This window comes from Nymphaea colorata, chromosome 5, assembly GCF_008831285.2.
Source record: "Nymphaea colorata isolate Beijing-Zhang1983 chromosome 5, ASM883128v2, whole genome shotgun sequence".
NCBI classification, from domain to species: Eukaryota; Viridiplantae; Streptophyta; class Magnoliopsida; order Nymphaeales; family Nymphaeaceae; genus Nymphaea; species Nymphaea colorata.
Window position 1 is genome coordinate 3831286 of NC_045142.1, and position 6128 is coordinate 3837413.

The following is a 6128-nucleotide window of genomic DNA, read 5'->3' on the forward strand; positions in this document are numbered from 1 at the left end:
TTCCTGGTTAAAATCACGTAGTTGGAGAAATGCTTCGATAAGTAGCTGAAAGGACATGAAAGCTTATCTATTGATACATTATTGGAATGTGATAGGTTATCATGGTTCAAGGAGATAAAGCCATTTGGGATCCGTCGTGATAAGCCATGGGTGATAAGTAATGAGCTGCTGATAAGGCCTTGCAACAAAAACATATACATTAAGCTTTGCCAGTTTACTTGTTGTTGGACTAAATGCTTTGATATGCGGTTGAAATGATGAAGGGCTTATCTCTTGATACGCCATTCAAGGCATTTAAGATCGTAAGTTTTGCACTGCGGGGATGCGCATAGGAAGTGAGGATCTATGAGCTCGATGTGATAAGTTTTCATGTTTTTATGAGTTGATAAGTGGAGACTTATATTTCACATGAATGTCCATAGTATAAAGTCATCCCGGTATGCCCTCATTTTATTTTTTATTAAGGATGCTGGGTTGGGTTATGTAAATTGTTGTTAGATCTCTATTAGTTACATCATGTCGCGGTGAGGAGATGGTAAGAAAAGGTTGTGTGTCAAGTAAGGGTGGAGACAAAAAATTATGGTTAAGAGACACTGGTTATATAACTTTTAATGTTTAAACGGCACCTCTATGTAAATGAGAAAAAATTCCATGAAATTTTAACATGAAAATAAACACTTTCTTTTGGCATGTGCGAGCGATAATTTTTTTTAATGTATTTTTTGTATTAAAATTCAGTTTGGCCCTATCAGGATCTAGAGATCGGACTGCCGGCCCACCCTTGAAGAAAATCCTGACTCCGCCCCTGCACATCATACCCATTCATGTCTCTTCCCCTGTCAAGCTGAAAACCCTAAATGAGACTTTAGATCTTGCTACTTTTCTTAGCCTAAGCTTTTCTTTAGTTGTGGGTGGTCATGGTTTACCGGCCCTGGTTTACCGGCCCTTTTTGTCCGAGACGTAAACACTCAGCTTCCAACTTCAACCTTACACATCCGAAAACCAATATATAGCTAACCTGTGCTTGTTCATGTTGGCCGTGATGCTTTTCAAGACAATTTATCTTCATTTGTGGTAACAAACACGAGTTTGGATGGGGCTAAACAAGGCGCCGGCAGCACTGTCTCAAAAACCGCCAGAAAACACGCTGCACTCCCAAAGGTGCAATATGAATGAAAATGGTCAAATAGTAGATGCAGGTGCTGAGCCAGCTGGCTTAGGAGCAGTAGTATTTAAGTTTCAGATTTTTAAGGGGGCAGCAATATGGAAATAACAAATGTAGTCGTGAGCTACCAATGTAAAAACAAACATATTTTGATGTTTGTGTGGGCAACTGCCCACTCATAGCCGCACATTCATATTCACCTAAAAAAAATGATATGTTGCCCTAACCTTTTTTTTGGTTTTTTGTGTATTTTAGGTCCTCTCGCATCGGGACAAGTGCATCATTATGAATAAGAAGTTGAAGGATTCCCAAAAAACTTGTTTGTCAATCGGGACAACTTGTTATTGTTTTATGAATAGGTCCAAAAGTCTGAAGCGGATTCATAATGTTGGGTAGATCTATGAGACAGTAATAAACTGTTATTATTGCCAAAAGACCCGGAACAGACCTGCCAAAAACACAATCACAAAACAAAATCATGTAACAATGGTTACTACAAAAAATTTACGTCTGTTTCTTTAGTAAAATGTCTCAGAAATCTTCGCAAATAAGAGGACAAGTGAAAAATTTGTCACAGGGCAAAGTTGTGCTGTTCATGATTTGGGCGTCCTGGATCAGGGCACAACTAGTGCCCCTTTGGTTGTACTGACTTCTCCAGTGTTCCTATAATTAAAATAGTTGTGCTAATCCCTTTGGCTTCCCGTCGCACTCTCTCACATACTAATTTCCATTTGTAAACAGCCATCGTTGATGACATCATGAGTTCTCTTCCTTCACTTCTCTGTGTTTCTTCAGTCTTCGTATTCTTTTGCTTTTCTATGTTCAATCATGCACCATCTCAATTTATAGAGATACAGATGCATGTGGGAAAGGAAGTTCAGCGTCTAGATCTCTCGAATTCATGAAGGAGCCATTTGTTTCTTGCTCAACCTTTCCTTCCGGTCATTGGCACTGGCGAAAGAAGAAGCAAAACCTCTTTGACTCAAAAAACACTCGCAAAGCTAAAAAATTAAAGGTCTTCATGGCAACCTTGAAGGGGATGGAAAAGGATGGTAGAATGAAATAATTCTCCTACTTACCGAACAAATGTCTTCATGGCAACCTTGCTCAACTTACGAAACTGCAACACAGCCGGCCTTGCCATGCTTGAATGCTTCATACTATTGTCGCCATCAGAAGCAACTCTCAGGGATCATTGTCATTCTTCAAGCTATCCTAATTCAATTGAGCATCCTCACTTTTACAGCGAACCAGATGATCTAGCTAGCTTCAACGAGCAAGGAGTTGCTCTTTGGATGCATGGGTCGTGGAGGTTGAGGGAATCAGGGAAGTAGCAAATTATGATGTTGGTGGCAACCAGAATGAATCTGAGCTCAAATTCTTGCATTAAGATAAAATATTTCCTGCGAGATAGCAAGAGTAATATGAGGAAAAACTACTGAAAATGTAAAACGTTATCTATGGGGGCAATATAGATGGTAGAAAATATATATGACAACGATGCATTTGCATGTATTATGGTATCGTCTTGCTTCTCCAGATCAACTATAAACAAACCTTGAACATCTGGGATCTCATATCAACTTTAAGCACACACAGTTGAAATAGACGAATGATTTTTAATTGGGGATCCTACTGAGTTTTTGCCTCAGCAGGTGTGACCTTCGGCCTAAACAACACACCGACATTTTTAACTTGGCCAAATCCACACGGTCATGTTTGTTCTTTCTTTCTTTCTTTCTTTCTTAAGTAGGTGCTTTCTTTAAGATTTTTAAGTCAAGTGAGAATCAAGAGACTGTGTTTGAGTGTTGCAAATGGACGATTGGATGGACATTTTTTATTCATCCCATACACCGTATTCAAACGCGATGGCCGATGATGTCATGAGACACCCTCTCCCATTTTCGTTGCTTTTTGTACAACTCCGAACTTTTTGTAACGTCCTTGTGTTTTATTATTAATTTTAAAACCCACAAAAAATATTATCTCCATATTTTATTTTCTTATATTTTTTATTATATATATTTACTAATCAGTTTAGACAATTAGATTTTTTAAAAATAATACACATAAAGCTAATAGAAAAATCAGAGGCAAGACACAAGTGCGAGACATGACTCTCCCCCCCTTCTCTCTCTCTCTCTCTATATATATATATATATATATATATTCAAATCAGATGTACCATTTACCGTATTTGATTAATCGAGTTAATTCATATATTTGGATTCAGATTCAGATTTAAATATGAACAGAAAAAGTTTATACCATATCCATATTTGATTTTTAAATTCAGAATCGGAATCCGATATGAATATGACTTTTACTTTCTTATTTGAATCTGAATCCGACCTTTAAATATAGAATCTAATAGAAACCACGCTATGCTATGTTAAAAACTAACTTTCAAAATATGTAGTTATTAGATATAATATACTTACTTGAAATCAAATCTAAATCAGAGTCTAATCAGACATTTATTTAATACCAAATGTGCTGGTTGGATATTTATTTAAAACCATTAATCTAAATACGTTGACATGTCATTTCTTAAGTTTGATTCTGACCTGATCTTTCAATAAGATACTGTTTTTCTTCATATCCAACTTCTTTTGCTACATTTTCTTTGGACATCCAATCTGGATCGGATCCGTTGACATCTATCTCTCTCTCTCTCTCTCTCTCTCTTGTGTGTGTGGGGTTTAATTGCCTAGACAATGCATGCCTTATAAATGAAATACTACGATGAATTGGTCTGCCTGATTATATCAAGAAATAATTGTCTTTTAGCCTCGGCCACATGATCTGAGAAACTAGTGTGTTTCTCCACGCATGTGTCCGTGAATCCAACGTCTCATTAGGTTCAGACTTCAAATTTTACTGCTTCAAACTTTCGTTCTCTTTGTGGGGACAAGACGCTCAAGCTTGGACTGCTTGGCTCATTCACCGAAATCAGTCTTACAAATTGGTCTATCCTAGATCTCCCTTCACCAGGAACCCGTTTGATTGTCGGAAGAACGCTTTCAGGGTGGCTTGATACGATCCGACTCATGAAAAACGAGTTCGACTTAATAAAAGGGTCATATACTTAACAGAGAAACTCAGAGGAGATATCGAGGATTTTATTTCTGGTGATTGTTCAACTGTTGTCAGACTACTTGGGCATCGTATTCGTCCAAGATAAATATGTTATAGCGGAGATGTCTACGAGAAATTCAATTGTCCATGAGGAACTGAAAGGTTCAGGCTGATAGGATGATTTGCCAATTCAGTGGCGGGCAGCTGGGGCAGTTGCCCACACAGACACAAAAAACAGAGTGTTTGCTTTCACATTGGTATCTCATGGCTATTTTTATTACTTTCATATTGCTGCCCCTTAAAAATCTAAAACTTAAATACTACTGCCCTTAAACCAGAAATTTCTCGGCTTCGCCCCTATTTGTCGTGGTGTCCCTTGGTGGAAGGAAGATAAAGATGGTGTTTGGTCAAGAACTGGTCGTAGACAAGAACCCTAGCCGTCTCTTGGCAACTGCAATGCTATGACTCATTCTTTATGTGTGAATGAAGGAGACATCGAAAAACTTAGTTTCTATATTAATAGAAAAGCCGAGGGCCAGGGTCCAGGGTTGCTTTAGGAACCTGGGCAGGAACAGGCACCCATCATTGAAAAAGTAAGTTTTGAAGTCAGGTTGTCACGCAGAAGTGCTAAATGAATGGCGTTTATGCATTGAAGCTTCAGCTAGGATGGGATACACTTCCTTTCTCTCTTAAGTTGGTTTGAATGAACTTGTCATTTTATATTACTCACACGTGATCTCTAATGTATGTAGTATTTGCCTCCTGACATTTAGCGTACAGCTAGGCCTCTGGGCCTAGGCTCGAAAAAACCAACCGGGCCAATTCGACCAAATTTATTTTATATTTTTTAAAAAATATAAAATAAATTTTAACCAAACCGGGCAAGGCCAGGCCTGAGCTCGAGTTTCAGCATCAAACCGAGCCCAGGCTCAGGTTTCGGGCATCGAACCGATCCGAGCCTGACTCCTATCAGGCCGACGATGCATAAAACTGTGTGCATTCTAACCCACTTGCAACCCTACCACACATCGTGTCACTCTCCCTGAATTTAGTTTAAAAGTTGTCATTTATATAAATTCCAGATTCTAATCCCGTGCAACTCTTATACATGTAGTTTCTCTCTGGCATTTTAAAGTACATAGCGCGTAATGACCCTTTTGCAGCCCTACCGCGCATTCTCTCTTATACCACATATTCACATTCTGCCACTCCATACACAAATACATTTAAAATACCACAAAGCAGTTTGGGAGACAAAATTACAAATACCAAAAAATAACTCTCTATAAACACAAGGCATGCTATTAGAGGGTCAAAATGAGAACAGACAAATACCCTGTCTCTTCCACAGTGCTATGAGGGGGCCAAACACATGAACAAACGCAGCATGCACATTGCACTATACAAACCTACCCAAACGAATGTAGCATTCACTACGATCAAGTTTTGCTATCAAAGGGGAACTGAAATACCAAACGTTAGAAAGAAAGAAAGATGAGGTCACAGTTCCCGCTTTTGGTCTAATTTGAGGAAGCCACCTACCCGACCAATGGCCAGTGCTGTAAATACTGGTATCAGCATCATATCCTTCATAATCTCAACCAATGATGTAAATTTACATGGGCACCAGTGCTGTATTATTTTATAAATGATCGAATGTTGGCTCAGAGTGGACAGGAGGAAGAGGAGAAAGAAGAGGAGGAAGGAGGGCGGCGGCAGAGTCACTCCCCAGGTGACTCTTCCGCTCAGTATGGGCAAAAGCTACTTGCTGGTTACAACCACACAAGCTAGTAAGAGACTTTGGGATCAATAAATGAAATGACTAAAGAATTGCTATACTTCTAAGTTGATTCAGCAATAGAGACAAAGCATTATCTACAGCGGA